General features: G+C 39.6%; 1 non-coding gene across 1 annotated transcript; it reads left to right on the plus strand.

Moving 5' to 3' along the window:
• The first annotated feature begins 602 nt into the window (after positions 1-602).
• On the plus strand, positions 603-705 carry LOC147606519 (U6 spliceosomal RNA). Its single transcript, XR_015265007.1, has one exon. It is a non-coding gene; the product is annotated as a U6 spliceosomal RNA (small nuclear RNA).
• The last annotated feature ends 12,196 nt before the right edge of the window (positions 706-12,901 follow it).

Raw genomic sequence — 12,901 nt, forward strand, 5'->3', positions numbered from 1 at the left:
TGGAGTTTTGGTCTCTTCCTCCGAAATACCATAGCAATCTAAGCTTCTTTTCTAAGATATTAGATAAGAATGAAGGGATATATACATCTCAAACTCTAGGATTACCTTGAGGCTACTTGTTGCCTTCTCACAGATTTCTTTGTGTAGAGACCCCGACAGAAACAGCAAATTGTTTCGGCCATAACTCTCTGATAAAAACTCAGAATATGGTCATAAAACCAGTCAAAAGAACGAGAAGGCATCTACTCTACAAGCCAGCGTGAGCAAAATAGGCAAAAACGTCTGTATACAGCCACAAATGCACCATCTTTAGAAACGCGTTGTTTTTCCCTATTTTTAGTATGCATGGACTCTAAATGTGTAAAAGTACTCTAAATATGACCTCTTATCACCTAAATTCGAAATTTTATTTTTGGGGATACTTATCTCTTAATAGAACTAATCTTATGTTCTTATTTCTTTTAGGATTTTTGGAGCTAATATTTTTATTCTAACACTTTCCTAATGTTTCTAGCCTTGTTGTCTCACTCTTCTCTAATTACACTCTCTTTCCTTATTGAAATCTATATTAAAAGAGACACATACATACATGGCTTGGGAGGGACCTAACGGGGACATTTGATAAAATTGGAACGATACAGAGAAGATTAGCATGGCCCCTGCCCAAGGATGACACACACAAATCGAGAAATGGTCCAAATTTTTGATGAATTAGAAAACAAATTGACGCGTGAGTAGGATGGAAAGTGGGAGGATGGAATGCCCCGACGGCACCATCCTACGGACGGGTGGACCCGATTAGTCGGGTAGCTTTCCAACATATTAAGTGAAAGCCCTAAGTTTAGATAAATAGGTTCTCGGACAATTCTATTGTAGAAGACTAGGCCCGCGCGACTGTGCCTTGCATGGATGAGGAAAAAAGCATTGTCTCTAGGAATCAAGACTAGTAGTTGCCCAAATTATGATCAATTACCCTATGGGTGATTTGATTTTTAGAAGACCATGCTCCCCCTGCGAGATAGAACTAGGTCTTACCTATAAATCATATCCTTGAATCTCTGCATGGTCAAGGTGTCGATGAGTAGGAAATTTCCTCCAAGATAAGACTGAGTGGACTATCTTAAGTGTTTCCCCTATTTTGGAAGGGGGGAAACCTTAGAAGTGGTATCAGAGCCGATCTTAGTTCCTAGGATTTATTTTCAAAGGTTAACTATCAAAGGGATTAAAACAAGTGATTGTTTATCATATGAGGACGAATCAATCATCTCTATTGGCCATAGAAGTGATTTAAATATCCTCACATGTTGAGACAATCATCCTATGAAATTGTGATTGTATCTTGGGGGGCCCACGCAAGATATTTATACAATAAATTTGAGAAATTAGATTGGGGAGGAAACCTTTTGTGAGGAAAAACATAGGGTGATCAAATTAAGAATCTAGTGAGAAACTTAATAGAAGGATAGACCAAAACTTTGTTTAGAGAAATTTTAAGGATATATCTCATTAGTTCGCATATTATAAACTATTAAGGTTATAACTCCATTAAGGTTTGAATAGTTGACGTGTGAATGTTATCCATTGGATGCTTTACACTAGGACAATCATCCAAGATCTTGAACCCATCTCAGACAAACATGGGTCTAACTTCGGATGTGTAATTTCCAGAGGATGATGTGTCAATCCCAAGGTACCAGATGTGTAATTCTCAAAAAAATGAAGATCTCAGATGTATTAATCCTGATTGTCTTCTAATGTGGTGCTATGATAAGTATTTGATAGTTTTGAACTTTTAATCGATACAATGAAAGAAGCAAACTCACCCTTGCTCGCGTCTAAAAATCATAAGAAATGCCAAATTAGTTGGAAGCATTGTTGTCAATCTAACCACTGGAGCTAGAAAGTTAGAAGCATTGTTGTCAATCTAACCACTGGAGCTAGAAAGTTAGAAGCATTGTTGTCAATCTAACCACTGGAGCTAGAATCAGTTATGAGATGTCATGAAATTACACCTTCGTGAAAGGTTTTGTCCTCTAGGATCTTGAGAAGGATAAAATGAATGAATTTTTAGAGCTAACCCAAGAAAGGAAGACCCTAAAAGAATACCACCAAACTTTAGTTAAACTTCTCCGATTTACTCCAGAGATGGATGAGGTAACTCTTGTCCATCGATTCATTTGGAAGCTTAATCTGCCTTTGAATAATCTCATCAAGAATGCTCAGAAGCTATAATTATAACCAGAGACTATGATAAAGTTTTTTTAAATATAGAAAGTGTCGAGAAGGACATGAGTCCTTCCATGTTAATCAAGAAGAGGTCCCCTAATTCAAAGGAATGTCAAGCCCACCCTTGGCTACAAGGAATCATGAGCTAGAGTAAAAATTAGGTCAAGAAATAGGGATAGCAGGATTAAAGATTATCTAATTCAACAAGTATTTCTATAAGTAAATAGAAGATGCTTGGTGCAAGATTCATGTGTAGTAATGTGCATGATAAATAGAGGTATTCTACAAGACGATACTAAGATTATGAAATTGCTATCATAGGTTAGATTGCGTAAAGAATTGATTTCCTTACGTTTTTCCATGATAATTTGTTAAGTACGATATTACATGGGGGTATAAAATAAGGAATTCGAAGGTTCATACCATATGAGAGGTATATAGATACATGAAATTAGGATAATAAGGCCAATTAACTTTAGAATAATAAAGACCTTTTTGGAGGCACAACAAAACGAGCCAAGCACATGAAATAAATGACTCTTTACGAATAATATTTAGATAAAAGAAGATTTTTACCTAGTGGACACACCACTTTGAAAGAGACAGGAGGATCTACTTAGATACTACCCCAGCTCGTGAGATGAGGGCATCTCGAATCTTTTAAGTGGGGGAGATTGTAAGGTCCCTCCCAAGCCATGTATGTATGTGTATCTTTTAATATAGATTTCAATAAGAAAAGAGAGTGTAATTAGAAAGGAGTGAGACAACAAGGCTAGAAACATTAGGAAAGTGTTAGAATAAAAATATTAGCTCCAAAAATCCTAAAAGAAATAAGAACATAAGAATAGTTCTATTAAGAGATAAGTATCCCCAAAAAAAGTATTTTGAATTTAGGTGATAAGAGATCATATTTAGAGTACTTTTACACATTTAGAGTCCATGCGCACTAAAAATGTGGAAAAACAATGCGTTTCTAAAGATGGTTCGTTTGTGGCTATATACAGATGTTTTTATCTATTCTTCCTACGCTAGCTTATAGACCAGATGCCTTCTCGTTCTTTTGACTGGTTATATGACCATATTTTGAGTTTTTATCAGAGAGTTATGGCCAAAACAATTTGCTGTTCTTGTCAGAGTCTCTACACAGAGAAATGTGTGAGAAGGCAACAAGTAGCCTCAAGGTAATCCTAGATTTTATGTATATATCCCTTCATTCTTATCTAATATCTTAGAAAAGAAGCTTAGATTGCTATGGTATTTCGGAGGAAGAGACAAAAACTCCATAGTTTTTCTTTTAGAGAAAGAATAGTATGCCGTAGCCCTGTGAGAGAAGGTTATTTTGCAATAGACCTTAGAAAGAGAGAAGAGTCCCAGTATGAGTAAGAGGAGATAAAGCTTGGAGATTATTGGATGATTTCAATCAAAAGACAAGGTATTAGAAGACTCTATTCTCATATGTCAAGTTCTAAAGCTCTTGTAAATGATAAATTTCTATAAGGTATATACATATTTTATTTTTCAATTATATATCATTCTTAGGGGTTGAGGTATGGCCCCGACTTCTCTATTAATTGTTAATAGTGATCTATTTGATTGATTTACTATTTAAAGTTTGTATTCTTTTAAGCAATAGTATATGCATTAATAAAGAATGTCTTATCGTAATCTCAAGTTGAAATGCTAAAATCTTTGTGAAAAGGATTGTTTTCTTAAAGAAGGTGACATGGATCTTAGTCCTATATATGGTTTAGTGAGTAAATGGATTGTTATCTTGGTTAAATTAAGGTACAGGTACAACTTCTCCCTGCCTTGACGCTGCCCCATTCTTGTGCTTATGTAGCCGGACGGCCGGCGGAGACGTTAGTAAGGCCCGGAGTTGGCCCATGGTATCCCTCATACCATTGGGAGAACAAGGTTTGCCTATTGAGGTGGGTGATTGTGATGCTGCCTAGTGTTGAACTACAGATAGAATAACTAATAGTTACCTGATAGTTGCTTAGTCGGATATATGTATCTTTGCTCAGTCGGATTGTTGCTCAGTCGGAATTCTACTCAGTTGGATTATTGCTCAGTCGGAGTTTGTTATGATCTGGTTAGTCGGATATCATCTGTTAGTGTCTTGTGACATTCTAGTTACAACCGTCTAAACTATCTGAAGTCGCCTATTTATAGGGGCTTTGTAGTCGTCTTTTACAACAACAACAACAACAAGAAGAAGAAGAAGAAAGCAATGTATGATTCATCTTGATCAATCAAACATGGTATTTCAGTTCTGTTCTGTTATTCTCTATCTTGTTTAGCAAATCTCTGCTTAATCTGTGTTCTCTATGGAGGAAGATGTTTGTGTTTAGCCTGATGTGGGAATTGAAGTTAGTGTTACCTAATGGGGGTGTCTTTGCTGTGTCAGAAGTAGTTAGTTGTGTTGTGTTTGAGAACCCCAAACACATTGGCGATCCCGCTGGTCCCGTTCTGTTACGAGAAGGGAAATGAATGTCAGAGGGGGACAGAAGAGTAGGAAGGGTTTACTATACCAGGGCTCAGGCCCGAATTGGTAACCCTGACCCGTTTCATTATGCTGACGAGGGTGAAGATGATCAGGAACACCAAATCCCTGAAGAAATTGTTGTAGGCCAAGGGGGGGAAAGTTCAGTTGCACCAGAGAAGAGGCTAGTGGGGGGACTTCTAGGCGCCCTAATCCTGACAGGAAGGTCTGCAGGAGTTAGAAGGAGTCTTCAGTTCAACCCATTAAGGGGGGCTACCAGGCAAAGACCTAGGAAACCACCTCAGCCAAATCCGATGGCTCAACAACTACCCAACCCTAGGGTGAAAGCAGCTAAATTCAGCGGAGGATCTAAGGAGGATGCTGATTGTCATGTAGCTCAGTTTGAGACAAAATGGGAAGCAAATGGGTATACTGTGTTGTACAATGATGCAGTTAAATTGCAGCAATTTGCAGCAACTCTAGAAGGGAAGGCCATGAGTTGGTTTAGCCAATATGGGATACCACACTTCCCAACATATGATGATCTTAGAACAGCCTTTTTACAGAGATTCAGGAAGGAAAAGACTCCAACAGACATTTTAAGAAAACTCCGAGACATCAGACAAAAGAAGATGCTTGTAGAGGACTATGCTCAGAAATTCAGAATTCTGGTTGAAAGGTTACAGGGAAATGAGAGACCCACCAATGAGATGCTGGCCGGTTATTTTCTGAAAAGCTTGAGAAGTGGGCTGAAAAATGCAGTGGCTAGCATTGATATTGCAGGTGGAATTAATGATTTGGTAATTGCAGCAGCTCGAGTAGAGAAAAGACTTGGAAGCTGCAAGGGCAAACACACCAGAAAGAATGATTCGGATTCCGATGACCAGCCAGAGTCAGCATCAGATTCTGAGCAGGAGGATTCAGAAGTAGGATCCGACAGTGAGGAAGAAGAGGTGAAGACAAAGAAAAAACACAAGACCAAAGCAAAGCAATCCAAAGAGGAGGATTTGGTAAGTAAATTGAGAAAGAAAGGTTATTCTGTTGCAGCACCAAAAGAAAAGAAGTTTTGTGAAATTTGTGACAAGGATGGGCATACGACAGCTTTATGTTGGTATAATCCCAAGAATAGGGGTCAGACTACACCTTATGCAGGTAGAGGCAGAGGTGAGGTTGCAGCAAACCAGGCCGCTCCAACTAGGGGCCGAGGAGTATTTCAGAGAGCAAGATCTGATAGACCACCATGGAGGGAACAGGAAAACAATGAAGGAAGACAGGCAAGAGTCATGCCTTGTGTTTATTGTTCAGCACCAGATCATTGGATAGGGCCAAATTGTGCCTTATGGGTGAAACATAGAGAAGAAAGAGGTGTCCCAGTGCTTAGGAACAATCAAAATAACCAGCAGGGGCAGCAGCAACAACAGAATCAACCAGCAGCTCAAGCAAATGTAATCATGATTCAATTAGAGGATGAACAGGTACAGGTAGAGCAAGGTCCAAACATACAGGAGCAGCAAAGTAAAGAGCATATTGAGGATATTAAGGTATTAGCTGTTACCAGGTCTAAACAAAAGGGACCAATTGATTGGAAGGAACAAAAAGGCATCAGGGACCAGGTACAAAGAAGAATTTTGAAGCATCAGGACAAGCAAGAAGAATCGGAGTTGGAGGATGAAGAAGAGTTAGTTCTGCATCAGTCAGAAAGCCATGTGAAGATGAAGGATGAAAGGGACAAAGATTGGTTTGAGGTACTCATAAATTCTCCCTTGCAATTGTCATTAGATCAGTTGTTAGCTTTGGTTCCAGCATTTAAGGAAAGATTGCTTAAAAGACTTCAGGGTCAGCAGTCAGGAGATCATCCGACTTTGGTTCCAGCAGTTAATACCATTGATCCAGCAGATGTTGACTTTGTGGTTCCTGTCATTAAGGTTGAGTACCAGGGCAGGGTGTTTGATGAAGTTCTTTTGGATGGAGGATCAGGGGTTAACATTCTCCCTGAAATTGTATACAAAGAAATGGGTGCAGCAAGTTTAGCCCCAGCACCATTTCAGGTGAAAATGGCAGATCAAACCAGGGTGCAACCATTGGGAATTTTGAAGCAGCAGGAAATTGAAGTTGCAGGTATGGGATTCTTGGTAAATTTTGTGGTAATCAGAATGTCAGAATCACTATCACCTTATGAAATGTTACTGGGTAGGCCTTGGTTTAGAATGGCTAAAGTTAAACAGGATTGGGGATTGAATGTGGTGGTTCTGACCAAGGGGAAAAAGAAGATTACTGTAACCATGCAGGGTAAGAGAAATATGTCTCTTAAAGAAAAGCCATTGTTTGCACAGACAATTAATCTTGCTGAAGAAATAGAAGATGATGAGGAGGAATAGTTTTTAATGGCTAATCCAACAGTGGTGCCACTATTTGATGTTGATGTAGAAAGAATATTGCAGCTTGTGGAAGATCAGAATCAGGAAGAGTCTGAGTTCTTGCCAGGTCAAGAGATTGAAGGGACAGTGTTCAGACAGTTGCTGGAACAGCAAACAGAGATTGCTACCAAGGAACAGATGGAACAAGAGCAAAAGGAGGCAGGAGAAATGGCTGCAAGGATTTATGACAAGAAGTATGGCACGTCCAGTCGGGTTAAAGAAGATGATCTTAAGGAATTGAATTTGGGTACAGATGCAGAACCAAGGATGGTGAAAGTAAGTGTGCAGGTGGAAGGACAATTTTTGGAGGATCTTTTGCAATTGTTACAGGACTATATAGATGTCTTTGCTTGGGAATATTCTCAGGTGAAGGGTATAGATCCTGCATTACATCAGCATCGGATTAATTTACGAACAGATGCAGTTCCAGTGGTGCAGCAAAGGTATAGGATGAATCCGAATTTTGCATTGCAGGTGAAGGAAGAAATAGATAAGTTGTTGGCAGTAGGGTTCATTAAACCTGTGAGCCAGGTGACATGGTTATCTCCAATAATTGTGGTACCTAAGAAAAATGGGAAGCTGAGGGTATGTGTTGATTACAGGAAACTCAATGCAGCAACCATAACAGATCCTTTTCCAATGCCATTTTGTGATGCAGTGTTAGATGCTGTAGCAGGTCATGAAATGTATAGCTTTCTGGATGGTTTTTCAGGTTACTATCAGATTAGTGTTGCTGAGGAGGATCAGCATAAAACTGCTTTCATCACTGAGTTTGGTGCATATGATTTTACTGTCATGAGTTTTGGTTTGAAAAATGGCCCACCATCATTCAATTATGTGGCACATAAGGTTTTTGAGCCACACTTACAAGACTTCATGAGAGTATTTGTTGATGATTTCTCTGTTTTTGGTAAGAAGGACTTACATCTGATGCATCTGAAGTTGTGTTTGGAGAGGTGTAGGCAGTTCAGACTGGCCTTGAACCCTTACAAGAGTGTGATTGCTGTGAAGAGTGGGATTTTGTTGGGTCATGTGATCTCACAGGAAGGCATGGCAATTGATGTGAAGAAGGTTGAGGCTATTCAAACAGCAAAGTCTCCTACCAATGTGAAGGAAGTAATGAGGTTTGTGGGTCAGATCAAATGGCATGCCAGGTACCTCAGATATTTAGCCAATATTTGTGCACCATTGACACATTTAACTAAGAAGGATGTGCCTTTTCTGTGGGCTGAGCCTCAAGAGAAGGCATTTCAATTGTTGAAGAAGATGGTAGCTGTTGCACCAGTTTTGCAGCCTCCAGATTGGACTCTACCTTTCCATATTTTTGTTGATGCCTCAGATGTAGCAATAGGGGCAATTTTGATGCAGGAGAGGGTGACAGGATGGTACAGGCCAGTATTTTATGCCAGTCCGATATTATCATCTGCAGAAAGGAATTATGCTGTGACTGAAAGAGAAGCTTTGGGGAAAGAGCATGCTATTGCTGATTACTTTAGCAGGTTGGAAACTGGAGAAGCACCAAGTGGGGTGGATGATGATCTACCAGATGCCCCATTGTTTGAAGTTCAGGCTGCTGAGTCGGATTCCTGGTATGATCAGTTTTTGACATTTTTAACTGAGGGATTTATGCCAGTAAAATTTACTCCAGATCAGAGAAGGAAGTTTGCTTTGAAGAGTAGACCATTCTTAGTGATTGCTGGAGCATTGTACAGAAAGGGAATTGACCAGGTGATAAGAAGATGTGTACCTGAGTATGAGCAGAAGGCAGTACTTCAGGAAGCACATTCAGGAACAGCAGGAGGACATTTCTCAGGGGATATTATAGGAAAAAAAATATTGCAGGCTGGTTTGTGGTGGCCTACAGTTTTGAAAGATGCCCATGACTATGCCAAGAGCTGTGTGATTTGTCAAAAGCTTGGACAGCCAGATAATTCAGATAGGATATCAGATCATCCTATTTTGCCTTTGGAACCATTTCAGAAGTGGGGAATTGATTTTGTGGGACCTGTCAAACCAACAACTCCAAGAGGTAATAGGTATATCCTTGTTGCTACTGATTATTGTACAAAATGGGCTGAGGCTGTAGCTCTGAAGGATAACAAGGCTGCAAGTGTTGCCAAGTTCTTGTATCACAACATCATGACCAGGTTTGGGTGTCCTGTAGAACTGGTAAGTGATAGGGGAACTCACTTTCTGAATGATGTAATTTCTGAACTAACAAGAACTCATATGATTATGCACAAAAAGTCTACAGCTTATCATCCCCAGGCGAATGGACAAGCTGAGAGTACCAACAAGACATTGGTAAGGATCCTAAAGAAGATTGTGCAGGATAACCAGAAAGATTGGGACTTGAAGCTGGACTCTGCTTTGTGGTCTCATAGAATAGCTTTTAAAGTTACAACAGGGATGACACCATTCAGGTTGGTATATGGATTAGAAGCAGTTGTGCCTATGGAATTTGTGGTACCAAGTTTAAGAGTAACTGGTGAGAAAATGTCTCCAAGTTTGTCAGTGAAGTACAGGAGCAGGTATTTGATGCAGTTGGAAGAGGACAGATTAGTCAGTTCTTACATCACTGAGGTGATTCAAAGAAGAAGACAGGCTTGGGTGAGTATGAATGTCAAATTTAAGGTGTTTCAGGTTGGTGATTGGGTGATGGTGTACAATTCCAGGTTGGGACCTCATCCTGGTAAGCTAACACTGAGATACAAAGGGCCTTATCAAATTGTTGAAGATCTGGGACAAGGAACCTTTATTGTGGCTGATGTTTTTGGAACTAGGGTTGAGAAACCAATTAATGGGTTCAGGTTGAAAAAGTTTCAAGGAACACCACCACATTTGGATTGGGCAAGTTCAGCATTGGTACAGGTGCTGGAAAAACAGATGTTGATGAATGAAGAGTTGGATGTAAATGGAGTGCTGATGGCACAAGGGGATGTACAGATTCTGAAGCAACAAATGCATAGCACTATGCAGGATTCTTGGGGAATGATCAAGGAGAGGATGTCTACAATGATAAATTATCCCTATGATGTTATGAAAACAGGGTTTGTAACTCAGCATGAGGCAAGATTGGTAGAAGAGGTTAGACAGTTGAAGAAAGAACGTGAGTACTGGATTCAGCAGGTACAGGAATTGAAAAAGATGCAGAGTGTGAAGATTCAGAGTGATAGGACTGTGGAGGAAGTGTTTCAGGAACCAGAACTTCAGGTGGAAGTACCTATTATAAATTTGAGTGTGCAAACAGCAAGTCAGAGTGAGCAGTCAGTGGAGACTTCAGTGGAAGATAAATCAGCAGAGAAGACTGAAGTTTTGAAGGAGGTTCCAGTTGTTGAAGGGATGCAGGCTGAGCAGCCAAGTGATGTAGTACCTGAAATTTGAAGAAGCAGCATTTTGTCATGTGGCCGGTCTTTTCTGATCAAGGGATTGTGAATTCAAGTCCGATTTCTTTGAAATCAACCACCGGGCTGTGCCATGTGTTGAACTACAGATAGAATAACTAATAGTTACCTGATAGTTGCTTAGTCGGATATATGTATCTTTGCTCAGTCGGATTGTTGCTCAGTCGGAATTCTACTCAGTCGGATTATTGCTCAGTCGGAGTTTGTTATGATCTGGTTAGTCGGATATCATCTGTTAGTGTCTTGTGACATTCTAGTTACAACCGTCTAAACTGTCTGAAGTCGCCTATTTATAGGGGCTTTGTAGTCGTCTTTTACAACAACAACAAGAAGAAGAAGAAGAAGAAGAAAGCAATGTATGATTCATCTTGATCAATCAAACATGGTATTTCAGTTCTGTTCTGTTATTCTCTATCTTGTTTAGCAAATCTCTGCTTAATCTGTGTTCTCTATGGAGGAAGATGTTTGTGTTTAGCCTGATGTGGGAATTGAAGTTAGTGTTACCTAATGGGGGTGTCTTTGCTGTGTCAGAAGTAGTTAGTTGTGTTGTGTTTGAGAACCCCAAACACCTAGTTCTGAGGGCCCAGGCTAGTGTGGTGAATTAGCCCACCCTAGTGCGCAGACATCCCTCTGAGGGGTGGGAGGATCGAGCGATGAGCCTGAGAGGGCGACAGGCCGGCTTGGATCCTCGCCAGCGGCGGCCGACGATGAGGTGTATGGTCCCGTAGGGTTTTGCCCAGCATGTCTAGAAAATTCTAGATCATCGGTGGTATAAAGGAAAAGAATAAGAGATCCGGTTTGGCTTGTATGAAATTGATTCATGTATAAACTTTTTTGTTATAAATCTTATCTTGGTATTATTGTATTGTATAAAAAGGCTGTTGTTGTGAAAAGGGCCTTAATTAAGGAACATGTTTATTTATGTCAAAGAGTGTGGTAGGATTAATTAGAAAATAAATTGACACGTGAGTAGGGTGGAAAGTGGGAGGATGGAATGCCCTGACGGCACCATCCTACGGACGGGTGGACTCGATTAGTCGGGTAGCTTTCCAACATATTAAGTGAAAGCCCTACGTTTAGATAAATAAGCTCTCGAACAATTCTATTAAGCTACCCGATTAGTCAGGTAGCTTTCCAACATATTAAGTGAAAGCCCTACGTTTAGATAAATAGGTTCTCGGACAATTCTATTGTATAAGACTAGGCCAGCGGCGACTGTGCCTTGCATGGATGAGGAAAAAAGCAATGTCTCTAGGAATCAAGACTAGTAGTTGCCCAAATTATGATCAATTACCCTATGGGTGATTTGATTTTTGAAAAGACCATTCTCCCCCTGCGGGATAGAACTAGGTCTTACCTATAAATCGTATCCTTGAATCTCTGCATGGTCAAGGTGTCGATGAGTAGGAAATTCCCTCCAAGATAAGACTTAGTGGACTATCTTAAGTGTTTTCCCTATTTTGGAAGGGGGAAAACCTTACAAGTGGTATCAGAGCCGATCTTACTTCCTAGGATTTTTTTTTCAAAGGTTAACTATCAAAGGGATTAAAACAAGTGATTGTTTATCATATGAGGACGAATCAATCATCTCTATTGGCCATAGAAGTGATTTGAATATCCTCACATGTTGAGACAATCATCTTATGAAATTGTGATTGTATCTTGGGGGTGCACACACAAGATATTTGTACAATAAATTTGAGAAATTAGATTGGGGAGAAAACCTTTTGTGAGGAAAAACATAGGGTGATCAAATTAAGAATCTAGTGAGAAACTCAATAGAAGGATAGACCAAAACTTTGTTTAGAGAAATTTTAAGGATATATCTCATTAGTTCGCATATTATAAACTATTAAGGTTATAACTCCATTAAGGTTTGAATAGTTGACGTGTGAATGTTATCCATTGGATGCTTTACATTAGGACAATCATCCAAGATCTTGAACCCATCTCAGACAAACATGGGTCTAACTTCGGATGTGTAATTCCCAGAGGATGATGTGTCAATCCCAAGGTACCAGATGTGTAATTCTAAAAAAAATAAAGATCTCAGATGTATTAATCTTGACTACCTTCAAATGTGGTGCTATGATAAGTATTTGATAGTTTTGAACTTTTAATGGATACAATGAAAGAAGCAAGCTCACCCTTGCTCGCGTCTAAAAATCGTAAGAAATGCCAAATTAGTTGGAAGCATTGTTGTCAATCTAACCACTAGAGCTAGAAAGTTAGAAGCATTGTTGTCAATCTAACCTGGAGCTAGAGTCAGTTATGAGATGCCATGAATTACACCTTCGTGAAAGGTTTTGTCCTCTAGGATCTTGAGAAGGATAAAATGAATGAATTTTTAGAGCTAACCCAAGAAAGGAAGA

The sequence above is a fragment of the Cibotium barometz genome, chromosome 57 (assembly GCF_041138505.1).
Source record: "Cibotium barometz isolate CiBa-2024 chromosome 57, ASM4113850v1, whole genome shotgun sequence".
In the NCBI taxonomy this organism is placed as follows: Eukaryota; Viridiplantae; Streptophyta; class Polypodiopsida; order Cyatheales; family Cibotiaceae; genus Cibotium; species Cibotium barometz.